We start from the raw sequence: 27836 nt of genomic DNA on the forward strand, positions 1-27836 counted from the left end.
GTTTTAACAAAGGAAAGTTAACTCTACCCCAAACTCTTAGAATGGCAGAGCAACTTTCAGAACAGGATGCCATTCCTGCACTTTGAAAGTCTGGCTCTTCAGTAAAAAGCTCTTCCCAATGTGCACTCCACAAATCATCCTCCCTGTTCTACGGAGCTTGCTTCCCCAGCCTTTAGGTGTTTCAGCAGGCATTATTCATACAGACAAATGCTGGGAAAACTTTGCTAACTTGACCATTTGTTATGGATGCTTTTTCTGGAATCCTCAGAGCTATTCAAAATTCATTTCCATCACTATTGCTCCTTCAGGTGCTAAGGATGCATGTTTAAACCAATGAATCTCTGGCATGTCATTTGAGAGCATTTTGAATAATAAACTCTCCAATAGAGACTCTGCTGAAACATCATTATGGAGTCAGCAGCCCTTTTTTAGAATAATTCTCCTTTTTCCAGGACATTCTTCTCTTCTCCTCTGATGGGACCTCCAGTGACATGTAGCATGTAGCATGCATCTCGGAAGCAGTCTTTTATGACAACCTAGTGAGAGGGGTACATTCAACCAGCTCTGCTCCTTGACACCAACTTTGCACTCACTTTGCAATGCCGGAGATGAGCTGGCAAGATTAAGGGCAATGGGGCAAATATAGTTCAGCTTCACATTGAAGTTTTGGATTTCATTGCACAACTAAAACTTCCTCTGACTCTTTGTCCGCATGAGTTCATCTACTGGCCAACAGCAAGGTCCACTCCTTGGTGAAGTGACATGACCAAAAGTTGAGTTCACAAGGATGTTGCAAACACAACTGACTGCCATAGTTCTGCCTATCTCAGTTCTGCCCTTTTAGACAAACTACACTACACCACAGTCAGATGCAGGAGTCATGAAAGACAATGGAGCAAATAATTAAGGAATCAATTTGCAGACACCCAGAAGATAATAAGGTGATAAGTAACAGCATGGATACCCCGAGGAAAGTTGTGCATACTGACTGTCAAGGCTGAGTCCCCACTCTGGCACTTTGAGTACAGAAGATGGGGGCCCGCAAGGACTCTAAAAATTAATACTGGCCACTCCAGGCTTGTATTAAACTCCCAAGGTTACAGTTTTTGTCTGACCTTGGATGGGTAGATGCTGCCACCATCCAAGAGCAAAACCACTTTGACTACCCAGGAAGGCGCACTTGGGAATTCCTTCCTGTGGGATACCCTCAAGCCTTTTCACTCCCCTCCTGGGAAGAGCTGAGAAAAACAAACAAACAAGGAATTCAGCTGTTGCCACCAGCTAATTAAACAACATATGCACAAACCTCTTAAGACACAAAAATACAATTATGTTCTTGAGGTCCAGCTTAAAGGTTACAAGGAAAACAAAAGCACCTGAGGTTAGCACAGAGGAATCCAAAAGCCAAAAAGGAAGAAAAGGGATAATCTTAATCTCCTCTTCCTAGACATTTCCTGATCTAATTACATATCTGGGGTTCTAGATGAATAGTTTCTAGATAAGATACTGATGAGATTTCATACCTGGCCCAAGCTTCTCACAGCATAATTGCCTCCTGCCTGCCTCTCCCCAAGAACAACAACAGATGGAGAAAAGCGGAGTCTTGTTTCAATTTAAAAAAGTTCTAGCCTTCCCATTGGCTCTTTTGGCCAGGTGCCCACTCACTTCCCTTTACCTATGCAAGGCAGTGAGACATTTAACCCTTTCCAGGTAGAGCCATTAGAGAACAGCTTCTAAGAGGGATGTTACAGCTATTGGCTAGCTGGGTGTCCATAAAAGGGAGCTACACCCACCCCCATTCATTTATCACAGCTTGGGATTTCCAGTCCATTTAAAAAAATGTCACATAGAACATGGCTGAGATAGCATTAACAGTGATCGTTTCCTTGTTGGGCTGTAACATCTACTGGCAAACGAGTTCAGTCCAGCATCAAAAGGAGGGGCTTTGGTTTGGAAACCTCAGCGAGTCAACAACACTTGCTGAGGAAATAACAAAGGTGGAATTTTTAAATAGAAACAAAATAAAACCCCCACCTCCTCCCCCAGTGTAAATCTGCGCTGCTCCACTGGCTTTGCTGGAGCTACACTAAATTAGGCCAGACGAGGATCTAGCCCTAGAATTACTCCAGTGTATGAGAAGGTCGCAGTTGCCAGGCTGGAAGAGATGAGTGGCCCATCTAAGGCAGTATCCTGTCTCAATGAGTGTCACTCACCAGCACCTTCAGAAGAAAGCAGAGGAACAATAAATTAGTCCTTTATAGAGGAAACTTAGGGAGTTTCTTCCAAAATCCTGAATTAAAAATAGGTGGTAAGATTTTTCAGAGCTCCCTAAGGGATCTGAAGGCCCACGTTCCAATTAAACTCAACAGGATCTACTGTCCCTAATGCATGTCTTGCTCTGACAATCCAAGCATTGATTTCTGAAGCATGAAGAAACCAATGCCTGCAACTCGATAATGGAAAAACAATTGAAAAACCCCAAACCCTTCCCACTGTTAAGAATCACAGAGTGTCTGTGCAAGATTCAATCCTAAATTAAAAGGATCTCTAGCACATCGTCTGAACGGTTAGGGAGAGAACGAGTGGAATAGGACTTTTTTAGTTCACACAGGAAAATAAGTGAAAGTGGTTAGAAGATCCCTGAGTCGTGAGTGGTTTTAGACAGCTTTTTAGATTGTCTGGAGGGCTTGAGAGGCCCTTTGTTCCTGAAGGTCTAATTAGTTACAGACCAAATTTAGACGACTCCTTCAATTGATTTAATATTTTTCCTCTGTTTTTGACAGTCAGTTTGTTCTTACCTCCACATGGTCTGATGTGCACATAACATCCTGCAGCTCTTTCCTCTGCAAACTTGAGCCACAGGAGACTTCCCAGTAACCGTCCTCTTTCTAGGGCTCACCACACATCGTTGTGCCATTCTGATTCTGTCCATTACAGGGCAGTACTCTCTCTATGGTCTGTATCTCACACACACACACACACACATACTCACACACTCTAACTAGTTCATTACAGACAGTATGTGTATATATCCAGATGTGGTTATGATAACAACATCCCTATTTCTGTAGGGAAATTAAACACAAGAACAAACACCGGGTGAGGCACAAACTACCCTGGGGAGTTCTGGGGAGGGAGGACCTACTCTGGCTCACTCGGTGGTGGGGTTACATAGGCCCAGATGTTAGAGAGCAGACAGCTCTGTCTGGAGCGTTGTTTTAGTCTAAGTTGTAAATATCACAAGTGAGCAAACTCCTACCCTTTCCCTGGGAGAGAATTCACCACTTCCATAGATTCATAGATATTAAGGCCAGAAGGGACCATTCTCATGATCCAGCCTGATCTCCCAACTTACACATGCTAGGGAACCTCATGCAGTCGTTTTTGCATCATGCCCAGAACTCCTGATTGAGCTAGTGCATATCCTTTAGAAAGGCATCCAGGCTTGACTCACCACTTCCCTAGCTCAGCAGGTCCATTGGTTAATTACCCTCACTGTGAAAACATGGCATCCTATTTTTAGTCTGAATTTGTCTGCCATCAGGTTTTGCTTTTTTCTGCCAGCTTAAAGAACTAGGCAATCAGAAATCTCTTCCCCATGTGAGTACTTGCAGACCATAGTCAAGTCCCTCTTAACCTACCCTCAGATAAATTAAAGTGAACAAGTTTCCTTTAGGAAACTTTAAAGTTAACTTTAAAGTTTCCTTTCCTAAAGGCTCCCTTTAGCATCCAGCCCTGCTTAACTGGACACTCGCATGTTTCAATGCTCCTGAAGGAAAAGTCCAGCTCCACCTGAGATCATGGGACTGCCTCACACACAGCCCTTAGGCATGTTTAGAGTGAAAAAAGCAGAGTTTATTTAACAAAGAGAGTCAAATGATAGCAAATAGGAATATTGGAAACAAATGGTTACATATCAATTAAAAGCAGAACCCGCATTGTAAAACCTGGACATATTTAACTAACGCTCACCCAGAGTCCTTGCAGTGTTTTGCATCCTAGCTGTGCTCTGTTTTTTATGAGGGAAGCCATGCTATCAGCTTGTCTCCTCAGTGAAGGGTGCAGGGAGTGAGGGGTAACCTCTGTCCCCCAGGGATGCTCCAACACTCCATGGTCTTTACTTGTAAACAGGTTTCAGAGTAGCAGCTGTGTTAGTCTGTATCTGCAAAAAGAAAAGGAGTACTTGTGGCACCTTAGAGACTAACAAATTTATTTGAGCTTAAACTTTCGTAAGCTACAGCTCACTTCATAAGATGCATTAGTGGAAAATACAATGGGGAGATTTATATACACAGAGAACATGAAACAATGAGTGTTACCGTACACACTGTAACGAGAGTGATCAGGTCAGGTGAGCTATTAGCAGCAGGAGAGTGGAGTGGGAAAATTCTTTTGTAGCGATAATCAAGGTTGGCCATTTCCAGCAGTTGATAAGAACGTCTGAGGAACAGTGGGGGGCGGGGAAGAATAAACATGGGGAAATAGTTTTACTTTGTGTAACAACCCATCCACTCCCAGTCTCTATTCAAGCCTAAGTTAATTGTATCCAGTTTGCAAATTCATTCCAATTCAGCAGTCTCTCGTTGGAGTCTGTTTTTGAAGTTTTTTTGTTGAAGAATTGCTACTTTTGGTCTGTAATTGAGTGACCAAAGAGATTGAAGTGTTCTCTGACTGGTTTTTGAATGTTATAATTCTTGATGTCTGATTTGTGTCCATTTATTCTTTTATGTAGAGACTGTCCAGTTTGGCCAATGTACATGGCAGAGGGGCATTTCTGGCACATGATGGCAAATATCTCATTGGTAGATATGCAGGTGAACAAGCCTCTGATAGTGTGGCTGATGTGATTAGGCCCTATGATGGTGTCCCCTGAATAGATATATGGACAGAGTTGGCAACGGGCTTTTTTGGAAGGATAGGTTCCTGGGCTAGTGGTTCTGTTGTGTGGTGTGTGGTTGCTGGTGAGTATTTGCTTCAGGTTGTGGGGCTGTCTGTAAGCAAGGACTGGCCTGTCTCCCAAGATCTGTGGGAGTGATGTGCTGTCCTTCAGGATAGGTTGTAGATCCTTGATGATGCTTTGGAGAGGTTTTAGTTGGGCGCTGAAGATGATGGCTAGTGGCGTTCTGTTATTTTCTTTGTTGGGCCTGTCCTGTAGTAGGTAACTTCTAGGTACTCTTCTCGCTCTGTCAATCTGTTTCTTCACATCAACAGGTGGGTATTGTAGTTGTAAGAATGCTTGATAGAGATCTTGTAGGTGTTTGTTTCTGTCTGAGGGGTTGGAGCAAATGCGGTTGTATCGTAGGGCTTGGCTGTAGGCAATGGATCGTGTAGTGTGGTCTGGATGAAAGCTGGAGGCATGTAGGTAGGCATAGTGGTCAGTAGGTTTCGGGTATAGGGTGGTGTTTATGTGACCATCGCTTATTAGCACCGTAGTGTCCAGGAAGTGGATCTCTTGTATGAACTGGTGCAGCCTGAGTTTGATGGTGGGATGGAAATTGTTGAAATCATGGTGGAATTCCTCAAGGGCTTCTTTTCCATGGGTCTAGATGATGAAGATGTCATCAGTGTAGCGCAAGTAGAGTAGGGGCATTAGGGGACGAGAGCTAAGGAAGTGTTGTTCTAAGTCAGCCATAAAAATGTTGGCATACTGTGGGGCCATGCGGGTACCCATCGCAGTGCCGCTGATTTGAAGGTATACATTGTCCCCAAATGTGAAATAGTTATGGGTGAGGACAAAGTCACAAAGTTCAGCCACCAGGTTTGCCGTGATATTATCGGGGATACTGTTCCTGATGGCTTGTAGTCCATCACTGTGTAGAAGGTTGGTGTAGAGGCTTCTACATCCATAGTGGCCAGGAGGGTGTTTTCAGGAAGATCACTGATGGATTGTAGTTTCCTCAGGAAGTCAGTGGTGTCTCGAAGATAGCTGGGGGTGCTGGTAACGTAGGACCTGAGGAGGGAGTCTACATAGCCAGACAATCCTGCTGTCAGGGTGCCAATGCCTGAGATGATGGGGCGTCCAGGATTTCCAGGTTTATGGATCTTGGGTAGCAGATAGAATACCCCAGGTCAGGGTTCCAGGGGTGTGTCTGTGCAGATTTGTTCTTGTGCTTTTTCAGGGAGTTTCTTGAGCAAATGGTGTAGTTTCTTTTGGTAACCAAATAAAGACTGGGAGTGGATGGGGTCCTTACACAAAGTAATATTATTTCCCCATGTTTATTCCCCTGCCCCCCACTGTTCCTCAGACGTTCTTGTCAACTGCTGGAAATGGCCCACTTTGATTATCACTACAAAAGGTTTTTCCCACTCCACTCTCCTGCTGCTAGTAGCTCATCTTACCTGATCTCACTCGTTACAGTGTGTATGGTAACACCCATTGTTTCATGTTCTTTGTGTATATAAATCTCCCCACTGTATTTTCCACTGAATACATCCGATGAAGTGAGCTGTAGCTCACGAAAGCTTATGTCAAATAAATTTGTTAGTCTTTAAGGTGCCACAAGTACTCTTACTCATAAACAGGGTGCTGCCTTGCTTGTAGTTTCCGCCCCCCACCCCCTTGTGCCTCTTTTTTGGTGATTTCACAAGATGTTGATTAGCATTCGGCTCCGTCTGGGGACGGGCCTCCTTTCTAAAGCAGACAATACCCAATAAAAACAAGACCATCTTGAGAGCGAGAGAGACAGGTCTCTTCCCTCCTGCCTGACCAGGAGCAAGTTCATCCCTTTTTGTGACTGCCTTAACTCCCAGACCTTAAGCACAACTTCCAGTACAGATACATCATTATCTGTGAAATTATCAGATAACTAAAAACAATCTATCTGTACGCCTTGCAACAATGGGCTCTTGGCTCTGGGTAGAGCCGTCACATGCCACCCTTTTTAAACTTAACCTGTATGCATCCGATCCAGGGTATCCCTGTAAAACGCCAGCAACTCTGTGCCTCCTGCAGGTCCTGGGTTACACCTCACCCCTTACCCTGACTCGGTTGACTCTTCCACTGGATAATCCAGATGCGTCAGCTCGGAACCCTCCTGTCCGGACACTGCATCTGCCACCACATTCTCTTTCCCTTTAATATGAACAATTTCCATATGATATTCCTGCAGCGCTGTGCTCCAGGGCATCCCTCTGGTACCTTTTTTCCTCTGTAGCTTTGCATGGAGTCTGCAATCTTGGCAGTTAAACCTGGCGAGGAAAATACCTCTTAGTGGTACTTTGAAAGGGCTGGTGTTTCCTGCTTTGGGGGTCAATTGTAAAGTTCCCTGAACTCAGTGCTTTCTAGGGGATTCTCTGCCCTGCTCTCCCTGACCAAATCCAAGGTTTCTTCACCAGCACAACAAATTAAATTTACTGCCCTCTCCCTTTCAGAGTAAGTTTTAATCTAGTCATATGCACAGTTTCCACCGTTCCTCTGCTGCGGGGCTTCCTTACATCTTGTGTGACGGCATTCACCCCTTCAACCTCCTCAAACGCTCCTTCCTATAATCCTGCCTTTTGTTTTCCCTCACTGGGGTCAGCACTAACGCCAAATCAGCGTGACAAACGACTTTTCTCCAGTATGCCCATCACACCAAACGTGCTGAGTTCCCTGACTTTTTCCAAGGGACTGTCGCACTCAATTCCTCATTACCTGTAAATTCTCCTTAAAACAAGTGACATACTCTCCTACAGGCCACCCTGTTTCCTCAGCACGGCCCTCCCAAGAGCCTCCAATCAAATCTAAGGGTCCTCTAGCCTGCTTCCTATACAGGAGATCAAAGGGGGCAAAGCTAGTAGATTCTCGGGGAACACTTCTATCTGCATTGAGCAAATAATGAAGAAAAACACCCCAATCATTCTCATGCCTGGTGGTGTACCTTCTTAGCATAGCTTTTAAATGTTCCATTAATCTTTCCGCAAACCCATTCATTTCTGGGATATAGGGAGCAGCCTTTATATGATTTGCTCCACATCATTCCCATGGCTTTTGAAAGACTACAGACATGGAATTTGCACCACAGTTTGTCAAGATTTCTCTGGGAAAAACTAATCTGTAAAAATGGCAAATAAAGCTGGAGCCACTGGAAAGTGTATTCCAGAGCTTACCTAACCTTAGAGTTAGTTTTTTCCTAATATCATTGTTGCTATGCACATTTAGCACTCCTCATCCAGAAGCTTCTGGAATTGATTGTGGTAGTTTTGGGTCTGCTCCAATAGGTTCCCTGTTGCGGGGTCAGATTCCATGAGGGAAGGGGTCAGGGCAGCTGCTTTGCGCCAGGCCCTGGGCTCTGTGCGGGCTGGGAGAAGCTGGGCCACAGAAGCAGGAAGCAGCCTGTTTGCCCGAACTCTGAAGCATTTTCTCGCAGGTGAGTGATATTGTTATAACCCTTCAACAGGGAAGCCTGGGGAACGTTAATTACAGGGGAAATTGGGAGGGAAGATTAATTCATTTTATTATCATTGTGTACTTTACATTTTTTTGATTTTAGCCAAACTGTTTTAAGTACATTGTCTCAACGAGTGTGAGTCACCAAATTTGTGAATGTTTTGCTATTCTCAGGAACAGAGTTCGGTTTTTGAAAATCAATATACTTCACGGGGTGGTTGGTTAACCAGTTCTCTGACTGGCTAAATGTGATTTCATCAGAGGGGGAGGAAGAGTCTGCACAGATTCCAACTAGAGATTCCTGCAGAAACGTGGAGGGAAGATGTTGCTTTTGACTCGGCAGACTGTCTAGATTTAGTGATCAGTGACTTTACCTGAGATAAACTCAACCTAAGCTTTTGGGAACCCATGATCCTTTTCAGCAACACTACTCCCTCGCCAGTTATTCCCCATTTTGTAGTTTTGCTGTGATGCTGGTAAGACACGTGCCAGCTCCGGTAAGCCAAGTGTCAGCTGAGAACTGACAAACTCACAGCTGAAAGCCAGGCCAATTCACCTGTGTATAAGCATAAATGAAAGTGATTGTTAAATGTAGAAGAATCTATTTAGTGTTTAAAACATTCTGACAACTAATGGGATGGTGCATGCATTGTTTTCACCTATCTGTACCCAGTTAGAATGTAAAAGCAAACATTTATATTGTGTATACCCCTCTAACTAAATAACCCATCCAATGAGAAAGAAGCCTTGTGTCATGCAAATGAAGAAATTAAACACGAAGGTGTGAATTCTTGTGCATTTGAAGGCAAGTGGCCATTGTGTATGTGTTGATCAAAGACCTTACCTGCATTCTTCTCTCTCTGCCATCAGGGAAAGGCCCCACATAGGTTATGACCCTGTCACCTTCTTTTCCGTGAGAAGAACCTATAAGTGTGGACACAAAAAAAATTCTTCATCTCTGGACTGGTTGGATTCTCACAGGCAGAATAACCGAATGAGAAGAAGAGTTACTCTGGGTAGCCCTAAAGGACTGTTGGGAAACTGCCAGTTTCCCAAATCTCTGCTACCTTTAGGAATTATAGGCTGTGAGACAAACCTCTGTCCTTGTCTCCGTGGGTCCCGTGCTTCCTTGCAGATTTTGCTAGCCTCAGAGGTTCACTGTGACCTTCCACAAAGCCTTTCTCTCTCTAAAGATAAGGGTCACAGCCTACTGAGCCATTTTTATCATAAGCCAGTAAGGGAGGTGAGTAGAAGCTGCTCTCCCTTATGCAGTTTCTGTTGTCTCTCAGTCACAGTGATTAATTTGGGCTGGGGAGAGAGCCCGGGCCCGCCCTCTACTCTGGGCTCCAGCCCAGGGACCCTAATAGTATCAGATATGGTAGCTGACCTTTTCGAAACAGGATGCATACAATTCCCTGGGCCACTTCCTCACAGTAGCCCCCACTTCTTCAGTATATTCTTCACCCTTACCTCAGGGCCTCCTTCCTTATGCCTGATATGGTTTGTACTGCTCAGTTTCTCCAACAGTATGGCTTCCTCCTACAGCTCTTGACGCGCATGCCCACCTGACTAACTGGGAGGCTTTTAACTAGTTTCAGCCAGCCCCTGATTGGCTTCAGGTGTCCCGATCAACCTAGCTGTCTTCACTGCTTTCTGGAAAGATCTCAATTGGCCCCAGGTGTTTTAATTGGCCTGGAGCAGCTGCCATTTGTTTATCCTAGGAACAGGAATTTGTTTAGCCTGTGGCTAATATATCTTTCTCCCCCTACTTTACTATAACCATTTGGCCTTGCCCCGTCACAACTGTGCCTAACCTGTACATATATTTTTATCTGCTTTAACATCTCAATAACTCTCCTGCCTTTTTCTTAGCTAATAAACTTGAGTTAGATTCCTGTAGAATTGACTATCAGTGTTGTCTTTGGTGGGAGATCTGGGATGCAAATCAACATGGGTGAACATGGGAGTGGGTGTAATGTTACTATTTTGTGATTTTTTTGCTGGAAGTCACCACCATTTATCACACAGTTCAGCATGCCTGGGAGACAAGATAGATTGGCGTGTCCAAGGGGAGACTGTGACTCCATTATAAAATTATTGTGGTACTTTGGGAGTTCACACTTGGTACTGGGTTGGTTATAAATCTAATTATAGAACATACCACCAGCTAGGATTTCCGCCCTGCTTTTTGACAGTCTGCCCTGAGGACAGCACTTATGGTCATGAGTCGCTCCAGACAGCATCTCATGTGCATTGGATTTTTTTCCTAAGTGAAGTACTGTGCATTTATCTTTACCTTTCTCCTTTTCCCTCTCTGTAATAAGAGTCTGGCTTAACCAGTCAAGCCTGTCTCTTTCACAATAAAGCTGTGAGCCCATGACCAGCAAGGCAGCTTAAAGTAACACCCTAAACAAACCTCTTGCTGCTATAACTAATTGGTTCATTTGCCATTCTGTCTCAGCTATAGGGAAATCTGTATTAATGTAAGCCATCTATTGACCCAGTTCTATTCATATATTACCAGCAGAGGTATGTTTAGACAGGGGTTCTCAAAACAAATTTTTTGGTCACCTCAGAGTGCAGCCACTCACTTTTGCCGATGGCTGCTCTGACAAAATGTCTCTCTGTCCCTGCCTCCCCCAGCTCTTCAGCGAGAGCCCGCCCCAGGAACCATCTGATCACCTGAAGAGTTCCAGGCTCCCCGTTCTCCAGCCAGGTGCCAGCAGGGCAGATGACCAGGAGAACACCAATGACCAAATGCCACAACCACCTCCACTGACAAGAGCTTTCTCTGGTGCCATGCACACTAGACCCACATATATCCGGAGGCACTGCCCAGAGCCCCTGAGGAGGCTGCATGCTGCAGGGTGCCGATTGATGCTGGAGGCACCAGTCCAAACACCATGGTGGCACATCTCATTGACCTTGGTAACAGCTCTTCAGGAGCTGCATTCCTACAACTACAATACCCACCTGCTGAAGTGAAGAAACAGATTGACAGAGCCAGAAGACTACCCAGAAGTCACCTACTACAGGACAGGCCCAACAAAGAAAATAACAGAACGCCACTAGCCATCACCTTCAGCCCCCAACTAAAACCTCTCCAACGCATCATCAAAGATCTACAACCTATCCTCAAGGACGAGCCATCACTCTCACAGATCTTGGGAGACAGGCCAGTCCTTGCTTACAGACAGCCCCCCAATCTGAAGCAAATACTCACCAGCAACCACACACCACACAACAGAACCACTAACCCAGGAACCTATCCTTGCAACAAAGCCCGTTGCCAACTCTGTCCACATATCTATTCAGGGGATACCATCGTAGGGCCTAATCACATCAGCCACACTATCAGAGGCTCATTCACCTGCGCATCTACCAATGTGATCTATGCCATCATGTGCCAGCAATGCCCCTCTGCCATGTACATTAGCCAAACTGGACAGTCTCTACGTAAAAAAATGAATGGACACAAATCAGACGTCAAGAACTATAACATTCAAAAACCAGTTGGAGAACACTTCAATCTCTCTGGTCACTCAATTACAGACCTAAGAGTGGCTATCCTTCAACAAAAAAGCTTCAAAAACAGACTCCAACGAGAGACTGCTGAATTGGAATTAATTTGCAAACTGGATACAATTAACTTAGGCTTGAATAGAGACTGGGAATGGATGAGTCATTACACAAAGTAAAACTATTTCCCCATGGTATTTCTCCCCCCCCACACCCCACCCCCCACCGTTCCTTTGATATTCTTGTTAACTGCTGGAATTAGCCTACCTTGTTTGTCACCATGAAAGGTTTTCCTCCTTCCCCCCGCCCCCCATGCTGCTGTTGATGGCTTATCTTAAGTGATCACTCTCCTTACAATGTGTATGATAAACCCATTGTTTCATGTTCTCTGTGTGTGTATATAAATCTCTCCTCTGTTTTTTCCACCAAATGCATCCGATGAAGTGAGCTGTAGCTCACGAAAGCTTATGCTCTAATAAATTTGTTAGTCTCTAAGGTGCCACAAGTACTCCTTTTCTTTTTAGGAGCATTAGTGTGTTAGTGATGATAATGTAGTATTCAGGCCTGTATATTTGAACAAAGACACTATGTGTTACATCTGCCCACAAAGAGATGGCGAGCAGTGTAGGCGGGGGAAGAGATGCAGCTAAAGTGTTGCTGTGTGTGGTGGGAGTGTAATATACTAGTGTACACCTGAAAGACAGTCTTGCCTCAAACTCTTCTCCTGAGATAAGGTCAAGCAGCCAGTCTGGAGGGGGATGGGCATAGGAAACACAAAAAGGCCAAAGAAATGCCTGTCCCTGTCAGAAGCACAACCTCACTTCTTATCCCTCCTATGGGACATAAAAAGGGTGATAGCAAAGCCCCCAGACCCAACACTTACCATAAATTGTAAGAGGTGGGACCAAGGGCATGAACTGCAGGTATAATGATGCCTACTAAGGATGTGGGAACTGGGACCCTGGGAAAAAAGGCTCTTCTGGTGCATAGAGCTATGAATATGCTTGCTAGAATTAATCCCAATAAACATCATCACATTGCCTGCACTTCAGACTTCTGGTCTTCTGCTCTCCATCCTGCATGACAGGAACCAGGGAAAGGGCGAAGGGAAAGCCCTTACCAAGCAACAACAGCTGAACACTGCAGGGAGGGACTGCTGCTTTCCCTGCCCCCAATCCTTGCCCATGCTTCGGTGGCTGTTGGGGCTTCAAAAAACTCTGTTGGTGGCCGCATTTGAGAAACGCTGGATGAGATGAACTTTACAAATGCATGTTAAGGTTCCCGTCAACTGTTCATGATTCCTAGTCTCCGACTTCGGGGCTGTTTGGTTTTTCATTCAGAAAAGCTTTGCATTTCCCTTTCATTAACAAACATTGCTTTGTAAAGGATGCTGAACGAGTGTACATCAGTCCAGTTCCATAGACTTGAGTGAGATTCTGTGCCCTGCAATTGAGGGAAGGCATTTTATGCTTTTCAGGTTAGACAAAATGCTGATAAGGGTAAATTTTGCACTTCAAAATCATTCTAATTCTGGCTAAAAATCTTTGTCGGAGAAGAGACTTGCAGAATGCCATAGATTGGTCAGACTTGCAATTAATCCCACAGCAACCTAGTCATTGAAGAAGTTTTCTTTAACTCTGTCTGTCTTCTGCTTCTTCCTTTTCTTTATTAGCTGAAGTCTCTAACAAGACCCAGTTCTTTTGCCTGTTCATGGACGGGGATGCAATGGCTGAAGGTTCCCATTGATTTCACTGTATATTAGATATGAGCAGCTGTGTGTGGAGGTGCAGAAGGGTTTCTCTAACCCAGGTGGGGTTAAGTGCATTCTTACAATCTCAAATTGATGGAACTGTCCTCCTTAACACTGGTTCAGCATCTATCTGTCAACTTGAAAATATATAGAAATGGGAAATGCAAAGGTTCATTGAATGAAAATCAAGGAGCCCCAATTTCAGAGGCTAGGACTCATGAACTGAGCACTGGACTGACATCTGAGACCTTGACATGCATTTTTAAAGTGAAGCCAATCTTCAATATTGGAACATCAGACAGCTGCAGTGGCAAAGAAGCAAGCAAACAGAGCTGTAAACAGGGGAGTTTGAGTGGGAGTTTGAAATGGGAGTTTGTGTTGTGGTGCTTGTTTGAGGTTTGTTTTTGGGGGGGGGGTTGGTCTTTTTGGTGTGGCTTGTGTTTCCCAGATTAACAGGATTTAGGTGGGAAGGCGATGACAGATACGGAGGCAGCTGTGGGAGTGACTCCTGTAGTGGAAAACACAATGAGGATGACTGGATGTGGAAGCTGTGGTATGTACATGATCCTGGAGGGAGCACCTGGTAAGAGTTTTTTCTGCATGAAATGCCGTCTGATAGAGCTAATGGAGGAAAAGATCCGAGATTTGGAGATGCAGGTGGAAAGTCTGGTTGAGTTTAGGAAGGGGTTTGAGCAGATGATGGAGCAAAGACATGAGGTATCTGAAGGGAAAAGCTCAGACTTACAGATGGAAGCAGGGCCTGGGAATTTTGAGGGGAGACTGGCTGAGGAAAGTGGTCAGTGGAAGCATATGACTAAAAGAACCAGGCAGAGGAAAAGATGGGCTAGTGAAGGAGAAATAGAGCTTAGGAACACGTTTGCAGAGTTGGAAAATGAAGAAGGGGCTCAGCAGGTAGTTGCTGAAGGTGGAAGGACAAGGAAGAAGAGAAGAGAGGCTAGTCCTATAGGAAAAGGGGAAGAGTCAAGGGAGACTACACCAAATATGAGCCCCAGGGGGATACAGGATGGGTTGAGAGGATTATAAGGGAAAATAAGAATGGAAAGAACTTGCAGCCAGAGGGAACTGGGGAGAGACTGGAGAATAGCACGGTCACCAGGAAAAGGCAGGTCTATGTGATTGGGGACTCTTTATTGAGAAGAATAGACAGGCCTGTAACTAGAGCTGATCCAGAGAATAGAAGGGTGTGCTGTCTTCCGGGTGCTAAGATACGGGATGTAGACCTGAGGTTGAAAAGGATCCTAAAGGGAGCAGGAAAAAATCCCCTAATTATCCTTCATGTGGGAACAAATGATACGGCTAGATTCTCGCTGGAAAGTATTAAGGGAGACGATGCTAGGCTGGGGAAGACGCTTAAGGAAATCAAGGCTCAGGTGATCTTTAGTGGGATCCTGCCTGTTCCTAGAGAAGGGCAACAAAGGTGTGACAAGATTATGACTGTCAACAGATGGCTTAGGCAGTGGTGCTATAAGGAGGGCTGTGGGATGTCTGGCCACTGGGAGGCATTCATGGACAGAGGACAGTTCTCTTGGGATGGACTTCATCTGAGTAGGGAAGGAAATAGACTTCTAGGATGGAGGCTGGCAGAACTGATAAAGAGAGCTTTAAACTAGGAATTTGGGGGAGATGGTTGGGAGATGTCCAGGTAATCTCCACACCAGATTTTAGCATTGAGAGGGAAGAAGACGAAGTAAGAAAGGATACAGCCATGGGTAAAAGAATGTATATAAGGAGCGAGGGTGGTGTGGATACTAATCTAATAGGTTATACTGGCTGTAGAATGACTGTGCCTAATAGGGTACAAAACGTGAGCGAGGCCAAACAGCAAAAATTAAGATGTTTGTACACCAATGCGAGGAGCCTAGGTAACAAAATGGAGGAACTAGAGCTACTGGTGCAGAAAGTGAAACCAACAGAAACATGGTGGAATAGTAGTCATGAGTGGACTACAGGTATTGAAGGGTATGTGCTGTTTAGGAAAGACAGAAATAAAGGTAATGGAGGTGGAGTAGCATTGTATATCAATGATGAGGTAGAAAGTAAAGAAATAAGAAGCGATGCAATGGATAAGACAGAGTCCGTCTGGGCAAAAATTACATTGGGGAAGATAACTAGTAGAACCTCTCCTATGATAGTACTTGGGGTGTGCTATAGATCTCCGGGATCTAATCTGGATATGGATAGAGCCCTTTTTAATGTTTTAATCAAGTAAATACTAATGGAAACTGCGTGATCATGGGAGACTTTAACTTCCCTGATATAGACTGGAGGACCAGTGCTAGTAATAATAATAGGGCTCAGATTTTCCTAGATGCGATAGCTGATGGATTCCTTTATCAAGTAGTTGCTGAACCGACTAGAGGGGATGCCATTTTAGATTTAATTTTGCGAGTAGCGAGGACCTCATAGAAGAAATGGTTGTAGGGGACAATCTTGGCTCAAGTGATCATGAGCTAATTCAGTTCAAACTAAATGGAAGGATTAACAAAAATAAATCTGCAACTAGGGTTTTTGAATTCAAAAGGGCTGACTTTCAAAAATTAAGGAAATTAGTTAGGGAAGTGGATTGGACTGAAGAATTTATGGATCTAAAGGTAGAGGAGGCGTGAGATTACTTTAAATCAAAGCTGCAGAAGCTATCGGAAGCCTGTATCCCAAGAAAGGGAAAAAATTCATAGGAAGGAGTTGTAGACCAAGCTGGATGAGCAAGTATCTTAGAGAGGTGATTAAGAAGAAGCAGAAAGCATACAGGGAGTGGAAGATGGGAGGGATCAGCAAGGAAAGCTACCTAATTGAGGTCAGAAGATATAGGGATAAAGTGAGACAGGCTAAAAGTCAAGTAGAGTTGGACCTTGCAAAGGGAATTAAAACCAATAGTAAAAGGTTCTATAGCCATATAAATAAGAAGAAAACTAAGAAAGAAGAAGTGGGGCCGCTAAACACTGAGGATGGAGTGGAGGTTAAAGATAATCTAGGCATGGCCCAATATCTAAACAAATACCTTGCCTCAGTCTTTAATAAGGCTAAAGAGGATCTTAGGGATAATGGTAGCATGACAAATGGGAATGAGGATATGGAGGTAGATATTACCATATCTGAGGTAGAAGCGAAACTCAGCAGCTGAATGGGACTAAATCGGGGGGCCTAGATAATCTTCATCCAAGAATATTAAAGGAATTGGCACCTGAAATTGTAAGACCATCAGCAAGAGTTTTTAATGAATCTGTAAACTCAGGAGTAGTACCGAATGATTGGAGAATTGCTAATATAGTTCCTATTTTTAAGAAAGGAAAAAAACGTGATCCGGGTAACTACAGGCCAGTTAGTTTGACATCTGTAGTATGCAAGGTCCTGGAAAAAAATTTGAAGGAGAAATTAGTTAAGGACATTGAAGTCAATGGTAAATGGGACAAAATACAACATGGTTTTACAAAAGGTAGATCGTGCCAAACCAACCTAATCTCCTTTTTTGAAAATGTAACAGATTTTTTAGATAAAGGAAATGCAGTGGATCTAATTTACCTAGATTTCAGTAAGGCGTTTGATACCATGCCACATGGGGAATTATTAGTTAAATTGGAGAAGATGGGGATCAATATGAATATCAAAAGGCGGATAAGGAATTGGTTAAAGGGGAGCCTGCAATGGGTCCTACTGAAAGGCGAACTGTCAGGTTGGAGGGAGGTTACCAGTGGAGTTCCTCAGGGATCGGTTTTGGGACCAATCTTATTTGATCTTTTTATTACTGACCTTGGCACAAAAAGTGGGAGTGTGCTAATAAAGTTTGCAGATGATACAAAGCTGGGAGGTATTGCCAATTCGGAGAAGGATCGGGATATTATACAGGAGGATCTGGATGACCTTGTAAACTGGAGTAATAGTAATAGGATGAAATGTAATAGTGAGAAGTGTAAGGTTATGCATTTAGGGATTAAATAACAAGAATTTTAGTTATAAGTTGGGGACGCATCCATTAGAAGTAACAGAAGAGGAGAAGGACCTTGGAGTATTGGTTGATCATAGGATGACTATGAGCTGCCAATATGATATGGCTGTGAAAAAAGCTAATGAGGTTTTGGGATGCATCAGGAGAGGCATTTCCAGTAGGGATAAGGAGGTTTTAGTACCATTATACAAGGCACTGGTGAGACCTCACCTAGAATACTGTGTGCAGTTCTGGTCTCCCATGTTTAAAAAGGATGAATTCAACCTGGAGCAGGTACAGAGAAGGGCTACTAGGCTGATCCGAGGAATGGAAAAATTGTCTTATGAAAGGAGACTTAAGGAGCTTGGCTTGTTTAGCCTAACTAAAAGAAGGTTGAGGGGAGATACGATTGCTCTCTATAAATATATCAGAGGGATAAATACAGGAGAGAGAGAGGAATTATTTCAGCTCAAAACCAATGTGGACACAAGAACAAATGGGTGTAAACTGGCTACCAGGAAGTTTAGACTTGAAATTAGACGAAGGTTTCTAACCATCAGAGGAGTGAAGTTTTGGAATAGCCTTCCAAGGGAAGCAGTGGGGGCAAAAGATCTATCTGGTTTTAAGATTCTACTCGATAAATTTATGGAGGAGATGGTATGATGGGATAATGTGATTTTGGTAAGTAATTGATCTTTAAATATTCAGGGTAAATAGGCCTAATCCCCTGAGATGGGATATTAGATGGATGCGATCTGAGTTACTCAGGAAAGAATTTTCTGTAGTATCTGGCTGGTGAATCTTGCCCATATGCTCAGGGTTTAGCTGATGGCCATATTGGGGTCGGGAAGGAATTTTCCTCCAGGGCAGATTGGAGAGGCCCTGGAGGTTTTTCGCCTTCCTCTGTAGCATGGGGCACGGGTCACGTGAGGGAAGATTCTCTGCTCCTTGAAGTCTTTAAACCACGATTTGAGGACTTCAATAGCTCAGACATAGGTGAGGTTTTTCGTAGGAGTGGGTGGGTGAGATTCTGTGGCCTGCTTTGTGCAGGAGGTCAGACTAGATGATCAGAATGGTCCCTTCTGACCTTAGTATCTATGAATCTATGAATCTATAAACATCTAATCCTAGTAAAAAGTTACTACTATTCTAATAATACACCTCTTTGGCCATATAAAACATGAGGTGTGTTTTGTGAAGTGCTTTGAAATACTTAGATAAGAGGAAGCTTCAGACAATTCACCCTTTATGTTATATTTACACCTGTTTGCCATGGGGGGAAACTGAGGCACATTCAGGTGACCGTCAGAGGGGTGTGATTGGAAGAGTCAGAAAGGAGACCGCTCATGCCAAACACTAACCTGTATCTCCTGAACCCTACTGCATACTTACCATTCATGGCTTCCAAATAAATCACTAACCTGAGAGTAATTTTTAGAGAGCCTCATTCTGGATTTTTGTTTTGTTTTGATGGTTTTTGGGGGAACTTTTGGAAGAAACATCTTCTGATCTAAGTCTGAACAACGATCAACCATTGAGAATCTTGCCATGCACTTTAACTCCCTTTCTTTGAAGGTGTTGGCTCAGTGGTGGGTATTTACACTTGAGCAGAATTAAACTCTCTTGTACCAAAATTTTAGCCATTCCAATTGAATATAGAGATTTGTATTCCTACATTGCGCATGAACGAGCCTGAAATACACACACTTGTCATTCCTCTGGACCATTATTATCCTCATGTATAAAGAAGGCCATGTTAGAGAAATAACCTACCCTGTGCTTTGTTTTACAAACCTGAAGGAATTCATTACCATTGGGTTACTCTGATCCATTAGAGAGATGTGATTCCAAAGAAAGAGAAAGTAGTGCACACAGTGCACCTGGTGACTTTGGCCCAACGGGTGCTGTGACTTAAAGCAAGTTTTTGATGCTTGAATTATATATTGAGATTTCCAATGCTATCATAGTCATGGAAAAGAGAGAAACTGACAGACTTGTAATTCCTGTGGAGAAGTATTATCCTCATAGATAAGGACAGTTCAAGTGGATCACAACATTAGCCAGCTCTTTGTTATTGATGCTTAGATCCAAGGGTGCAAACATTTTGTAGGAAGACATGTTACTAGCCATGTCTGGTAACACGGTGTAACAGGGAACTTTACAATTCAGCCTGTGGTCAGAGCTTGAACTGGGCATTTTAGCGCTCTGGCTAAACAAGCATATTTGTGCCTCCCGTGGGTTTTTTTTCCCAGATGATTTGAGTTAGGATATTCTAGACAAATGATAATTAAGGTTAAGATCTGGTCACGGTTAATTTTAGTAAAACTCAGGGACAGATCATGGGCAATCAACAAAGACTCACAGAAGCCTGTGATCTGTCTCTGACTTTTACTAAAAATAACTGTGAAAAAATTGGGAAAAGGGGGAGAAGCACCCAGTGCTGCTGTGTCTCAGGGTCCTCCGGGTGCCCATGGTAGCTGGGAGATCCAGGATACCCCTACCACCTGCAGTGGCTAAAAGTACCAGGGTTCCACCCCCACTCGCCATCTGTAACAGCTTAAGAGCAGTGGAGAATAGCAAATATGACAGGCAACCAGCTTGGTTTAACAGTGAAATCTTCGGTGAGCTTAAACATAAAAAGGAAGCTTATAAGAAGTGGAAACTTGGACAGATGAGAAGGGAGGAGTCTAAAAATATTGCTTGAGCATCCAGGGTTGTAATCAGGAAGGTCAAATCACAACAGGAGTTGCAGCTAGCAAAGGATGTGAATGGTAAGAAGAAGGGTTTCTACAGGTATGTTAGTAACAAGAAAAAGTTCAGGGAAAGTGTGAGACCCTTAATGAATGGGGTAGCAACCTAGTGACAGATAATGTGGAAAAAGCTGAAGTACTCAATGCTTTTTTTGCCTCAGTCTTCACAGAAAAGGTCAGCTCCCACACTGCTGTCCTGAGGAACACAGTATGGGGAGGAGGTGAGCAACCCTCAGTGGTGAAAGAACAGGTTAAGGACTATTTAGAAAAGCTGGCCATGCACATGTCCATGGGTCCAGATCGAATGCATTCATGGGTGCTGAGGGAGTGGCTGATGTGATTGCAGAGCCACTGGCCATTATCTTTCAAAACTTATGGTGACTGGGGGAGGCCCTGGAAGACTGGAAAAAGGCTAATATTGTGCCTATCTTTTGAAAAGGGAAGAAGGAGAATCTGGGGAACTACAAACTGGCCAGCCTCACCTCAGTCCCTGGAAAAATCAAGGAGAAGGTCCTCAAGGAAACCGTTTTAAAGCACTTGGAGGAGAGGATGGTGATCAGGAACAGTCAACATGGATTCACCAGGGACAAGTCGTGTCTGACTAACCTGGTTGCCTTTTGTGATGAGATAACTGGCTCTGTGGATATGGGGAAAGCAGTGAATGTGATAAATCTTGACTTTAGCAAAGCTTTTGATACAGTCTCCCACAGTATTCTTGCCAGCAAGTTAAAAAAGTTTGGATTGGATGAATGGATTATAAGGTGGAGAGAAAGCTGGCTAGACTGTCGGGCTCAACAGGTAGTGACCAATGGCTCGATGTCTAATTGGCAGCCAGAATCAAGCCGAGTGCCCCAAGGGTCGGTCCTGCATCCAGTATTGTTCAACATGTTATTAATGATCTGGATGATAGGATGGATTGCACCGTCAGCAAGTTTGCATATAACATTGGAGGTAGGCATAGGGTCCAGAGTGACCGAGACAAATTGCAGGATTGAGTTAAAGGAATTCTGATGAGGTTCAACAAGGACAAGTGCAGAGTCCTGCACTTAGGACGGATGAATCCCAAGAACCGCTAGAGGCTGGGGTCTGACTGGCTTAGCATCAGTTATGTTGAAAAGGATTTAGGGATTACAGTTGATGAGAAGCTGGATATAAGTCAGCAATGTGCTCTTGTTGCCAAGAAGCCTAAGGGCCTATTGCGTGGCATTAGTAGGAGCATTGCCAGCAGATTGAGGGAAGTGATTATTCGCCCTACTCAGCACAGTAAGGCCACATCTGGAGTACTGCATCCAGTTTTGGGCCCCCACATACAGAAATCATGTGTAGAAATTAGAGAGGGTCCAGCAGAGGGCAGCAAAAATGATTATGGAGATGGTGCACATGACTTTCAAGGAGAGACTGAGAGAAGAGTGAGGGGGGATTTGATAGCAGCCTTCAACTACCTGAAGGGATGGAGCTCGGCTGGTCTCAGTGGAGGCAGATGACAGAACAAGGAGCAATGGTCTCAAGTTGCAGTGGGAGAGGGTTAGGTTGGATATTAGGGAAAACTTTTTCACTAGGAGGGTGGTGAAGCACTGGAATGGGTTAGCTAGAGAAGAGCTGGAATCTCCATCCTTACAAGTTGTTAAGGCCCATCTTCACAAAGCCCTGGCTGCGATAATTTATTTAGTGTTAAAAGAGAAGCCCGGGTGTGCCCAGCATCGTGGGCCAGGCAGTGCTGCAGGTGTCAGCTCCCTGGCGTGTGAGTGCACCTTGCTGGCCAGGTAATGGAGCGTGGTCCCAGTAAATCGCAGGGAGGCTCCTTATCCTGTTCTCTGTAAGAAGGATCGAATCAGGCTGGGGCAGCAACAAGGAAGGGCAGGTCCCAGTCACAGGGACACACAGCTAAAGGAGGGAGCCGGGCGTGTTCTACCCCTGCTGAGTGCTGACTAAAACACTCCCTGTGCCGGGCTTTGCCCTCGGCCACCCTCTAGCAGCCCCTCAGCCCTGAGCTGAACCCCTGGCTCCTCCCTCCTCCTCCTTGGCCCCCTTCTGCCCCTGACTCCAGATGTGTGATCCCCCTGCCCCCATTCAGTCAGTTACCGCCGCCAGCTCAGACCCTGCCCATCCCCCCAATATGCCCCGATTTAACCTCTGCATGCAAACCACTGGATTCTGGTATCACAGTAAAAGGAAAAAGAGTACTTGTGGCACCTTAGCGACTAACAAATTTATTTGAGATAAGCTTTCATAAGCTACAGCTCACTTCATCGGATGTAGCTCACGAAAGCTTATGCTCAAATAAATTTGTTAGTCTTTAAGGTGCCACAAGTACTCATTTTCTTTTTGCGAATACAGACTAACACGGCTGCTACTCTGAAACTTGGTATCGCAGTGTAGTTCTTTGATGTCCCAAAGCTTGTGAGTCAACAATACTTGCTGATGAATAAAGAGAAAACTTCACTTTTCTCCAAACAAATCACTAAGGACAAGCTCCTCAGCTGGTGTCCAGGTCCACTGACTTTCATGGAGCGACACTAAATTACATCATCTGAGGAGAAGCACCTTCAATGGGAATTTCTCCTGAGAAGAATACAAGAATTGCTACATTGGATCTCACCACTTGTCAGCTTAATCCATTCTCCTGTCTCCAAGAGTGAGGAGTAACAGCTGCTTGAGAAGAAAGTAAAAGACCACTGAATTGGTCCTTTCTGGACTAACCTCGGAAAGTTGCTTCCTAATATGGCTAAGTGCAAAATGGCTAAATGACTTTCTAAAGTTACATCTTTAGCGTTCAAATCGATTGAGTTGAATTGGACTTATCCAGTTCACCGAGGAGATGAAGTCTGGAGAAGATTTTAGAAAATCCCTGAGCGGTGAGCATTTTTATATAGTTCCTAGGACTGCCTGGAGGATCTGCGATGCTATTTGTGGAGGCGGTTCTAATTAGTTACCAAACAAACTTTATTGCCTTGCAAAATTCTCCTTTGGATGCAGCTGTTTTCATCTGGGATTTTGGGGTGTCATGAAAGGAATCCAGTTTGTTCCTTTCAATTCATGCTGGTCGTGGTTAGGGACATCGGGCTGTTCATTCTCACCCTGTCAGAAAGGAGGGAGCCATTTTTCTGCATTCTCACCACCCGCATTCCCAATGAGTCAGACCCAATTCCCTTCTAAATTCATGGGAAACATTCCATTGCCTCCAGTGTGTTTCTTATCAAGACCTTACTTCTGAAATTCACCCTTTGTCTGGGGGATTGTACAATTCTTCACCTAACATTGGACCTGCACTTGGGTCACCAATGCTGTCTCAAAGGGCTGCCTAGATCTGGTTTGCTCATGGCTCAAGGGGAGGGATGGCAGAGAGCGAAAGGAAGCAGTGCTCTTTTATGTCAGGATCTCTCCATCCAGGAACAGCCAAGAAAAGGACGTCTTGTGAGACAACGCAGCTGACGGAGCCCAGCAATGAGCGGAGGAGAGATGAAAATCACACATTCTTGAGGAAGGAGGAGATGGTTGTGGGATGGGATTTGACATTAACTTTGACCAGCCATAGGGCATACTGCAGAAAACATTCCTGCCAGAACCAGCATGCTGTGTAAAGTGTGACAGATTTCTGCATGGGTGGGTTCCATGTCCAGGGAATGAGGTGAGGAGTCTTCCTTTGATGATGAGGCCCTGAACCTCTGTGGAGTTGAAGCAACTGTGCTGATTAACACCAAGGGGGCACCTTCATTTTTCAATTAAAATGTCTTAAAAATACCAAATGCAAAAATACAGTTGAATGAAAATGAAACAGCCCCAGACTGTGTGGCTTTAAGTTATGACATGTCTAACAGAATGAAAGCTTGGCCTCCATTTTGTTTAAAGTGACTGTGTTACTCAGTGCAGAGGTGTCTAATCCCAACAAACATTTATTAATATTCTAAGACTAGAACCCTTTGCGTGTGTGAAACACCAGCGAGTGTTTGTGAGGGCTTTGAACTCTGGAGTTCTGAGGTCGCTGAAGATCTTCCAGCCTTAACACCCTGACTCTCTCTGTTTGACGGGCCTACAAACAGAGACATTTTGAGAAGAAGTCACCCAGGGGTCGGTTGCAGGAACAGAAATACAACCCTATCACAGGCAGGGCAGTAACTAGGGAGGGGCGAATGGGTCAGCCACCGAGGGCGTAGAACTACTGGGGTGCAAAAATGGGGCAAGTGTATTGACCTTGGCCCCCCCTGCCCACACAGGATCGGACCCAACAGCCTCCAGATGGAGCCCAGGGGGCTCCAAGTCCCCCGTCCCCACAGGATCATGGGCCCAGGGCCCCAAGTAATTGCAGGATCCCCGGCACTAGGACGCTAATAAGGCGGCCAGCAGGCCAGGTGCTGAGCACTGCTTGGCTCGTAGTGACCGTGCTCATTGCTCAGTAACATTTGCTGACGCTGATGCGCTTTCAGATAATAAAAATGGTTAACGGGGGCAAATTGGGGGGATGGGCAGGGTCTGAGCTGGGGGTGGTAACTGACTGCATGGGGGCAAGGGGATTACACATCTGGAGGCAGGAGCAGAAGGGGGCCAAGGAGGAGGGAGGAGCCAGGGTTCAGCTCAGGGGTGAGGGGCCTCTAATTTTGGGCACGGGACAATTTTCACTTGTGCCAAGTCAGCTAAAAATACAGGCCATTGACTGTCCAGGTGAAGAGACCAGTGGGTGCAGAGCTGCATTGGGGCGGCTGGTGGGGTATCCACTGGCAAAGACGCATGTCCACTGTGACCTGTGCTTGTCGCATTCAGGGCTGTGACCCAGCCAGTCTGTTCCTCACACCCTTCTCTGTGTCCATCTAGCCACCATGACCAGGGCATTGGCACATACAGAAGCACAGCACAATCCCATTTCACAATCACCACAGCCAGGTACCTTCTTCTGTCTCCACACTTTGCTGGGACGGGCCTGGCCTCTCCAGAATCTCAGAGTCATTGAATTATAGAAGATTAGGGTTGGAAGAGACCTCAGGAGGTCACCTAGTCCAACCCCCTGCTCAAAGCAGGACCAACACTAAATAAATTATCCCAGCCAGGGCTTTCTGAAGAGGGCCTTAAAAGCGTCTAAGGATGGAGATTCCATCTCCTCCCTAGGTAACCCATTCCAGTGCTTCACCACCCTCCTAGTGAAATAGTGTTTCCTCATATCCAACCTAGACCTCCCCCACTGCAACTTGAGACCATTGCTCCTTGTTCTGTCATCTGCCACCACTGAGAACAGCCGAGATCCATCCTCTTTGGAACCCCCCTTCAGGTAGTTGAAAGCAGCTATCAAATCCCCCCTCACTCTTCTCTTCCGCAGACTAAACAAGCCCAATTCCCTCAGCCTCACTTTATTAGTCATGTGCCCCAGCCCCCTGATAATTTTTGTTGCTCTTTGCTGGACTTTCTCCAATTTGTCCATATTATTTCTATAGTGGGGGGCCCAAAACTGGACACAATACTGCAGATGTGGCCTCACCAGTGCGGAATAGAGGGGAATAATAACTTCCCTCGATCTGCTGCCAATACCCCTACTAATGAATCCCAATAGGCGCTTAGCCTTCTTGGGAACAAGGGCACACTGTTGACTCATATCCAGCTTTTCATCAAGTGTAATCCCCAGGTCCTTTTCTGCAGAACTGCTGCTTAGCCAGTTGGTCCCCAGCCTCTTGCGGTGCATAGGATTCTTCTGTCCTAAGTGCAGAAGTCTGCACTTGTCCTTGTTGAACCTCATCAGATTTCTTTTGTACCAATCCTCCAATTTGTCTAGGTCACTCTCGACCCTATCCCTACCCTCCACCGTATCTACCTCTCCCCCAGCTTAGTGTCATTTGCAAACCTGCTGAGGGTAAAATCCATCCCATTATCCATCCCATTAATGAAGATGGAGAACAAAACCGGCCCCAAGACTGACACCTGAGGTACTCCCCTAGATACTGGCTGCCAACTAGACATCCAGACCTTGATCACTACCCATTGGGCCCGACAATCTAGCCTGCTTTCTATCCACCTTATAGTCCATTCATCCAATCCATGACCGGTCTGTAGTTCCCCGGGTTCTCTTTCTTCCCCTTTTTAAAGATGGGCACTATATTTGCCATATTCCAGTCGTCCAGGACCTCCCCCGATCACTGTGACTTTTCAAAGATAATGGCCAATGGCTCTGCAATCACTCAGCCAATTCCCTCAGCATCCTCGGACGCATTAGATCTGGATCCATGGACTTGTGCATGTCCAGCTTTTCTAAATAATCCTTAACCTGTTCTTTTACCACGGAGGGCTGCTCACCTCCTCCCCAGACTGTGTTGCCCAGGACAGCAGTTTGGGAGCTGACCTTGTCTGGGACAACTGAGGCAAAAAAAGCATCGAGTACTTCAGCTTTTTCCACATCATCTATCACTTGGTTGCCTCCGCCATTCATTAAGTCTCCCACACTTTAGGAATGGACTATACGGTGGATAGAAAGCTGGCTAGATTGTCGAGCTCAACAGGTAGTGATCAATGGCTCGATGTCTAATCGGCAGCTGGTTCAAGCGGAGAGCCTCAGGGGTAAGTACTGGGTAAGTCCAGGTGTAAGTCCTGAGTAATAATCAACATGTTATTAATGATCTGGATGATAGGATGGATTGCACCCTCAGCAAGTTTGCATATGACACTGGAGGTAGGGATGGGGTCCAGAGTGACCGAGACAAATTGCAGGATTGAGGCAAAAGAAATCTGATGAGGTTCAACAAGGACAAGTGCAGAGTCCTGCACTTAGGATGGAAAAATCCCATCCCCCGCTAGAGGCTGTGGTCCGACTGGCTAAGCATCAATTATGTAGAAAAGGACCTGGGGATTACAATTGATGAGAAGCTGGATATGAGTCTGCAGTGTGCCCTTGTTGCCAAGAACCCTAAGGGCCTATTGAGTGACATTAGTAGGAGCATTGCCAGCAGATTGAGGAAAGTGATTATGCCCCTCTATTCAGCACTGTTAGGCCACATCTGGAGTACTGCATCCAATTTTGGGGCCCCCATTCAGAAAGGATCTGGACAAATTGGAGAGGGTCCAGCGGAGGGCAGCAAAAATGATTATGGAGCTGGTGCACATGACTTTCGAGGAGAGACTGAGAGAAGAGTGAGGGGGGATTTGATAGCAGCCTTCAACTACCTGAAGGGATGGAGCTCGGCTGGTCTCAGTGGTGGCAGATGAGAGAAGAAGGAGCAACGGTCTTAAGTTGCAGTGAGAGAGGTCTACGTTGCATATGAGGAAACACCATTTCACGAGGAGGGTGGTGAAGCACTGGAATGGGTTACCTAGGGAAGAGGTGGAATCTCCATCCTTAAAAGTTGTTAAGGCCCGTCTTCACAAAGCCCTGGCTGGGACAATTTATTTAGTTTTGGTCCTGCGTTGAGCAGGGGGTTGGACTAGATGACCTCCTGAGGTTTCTTCCAACCCTAATCTTCTATGATTTAATGACTCTAAGATTCTGGAGAGGCCAGGCCTCTCACATCAAAAGGTAGAGACAGAAGAAGG

General features: G+C 45.1%; 1 long non-coding RNA gene across 1 annotated transcript; it reads left to right on the forward strand.

Moving 5' to 3' along the window:
* Nucleotides 1-4801: 4801 nt before the first annotated feature.
* Nucleotides 4802-27221, forward strand: LOC122457041. The gene is made up of 3 exons (XR_006276317.1): nucleotides 4802-4814; nucleotides 5857-5860; nucleotides 26980-27221. It is a non-coding gene; the product is annotated as an uncharacterized LOC122457041 (long non-coding RNA).
* Nucleotides 27222-27836: the final 615 nt, after the last annotated feature.

The sequence above is a fragment of the Dermochelys coriacea genome, chromosome 1, assembly GCF_009764565.3.
Source record: "Dermochelys coriacea isolate rDerCor1 chromosome 1, rDerCor1.pri.v4, whole genome shotgun sequence".
NCBI lineage: Eukaryota > Metazoa > Chordata > Testudines > Dermochelyidae > Dermochelys > Dermochelys coriacea.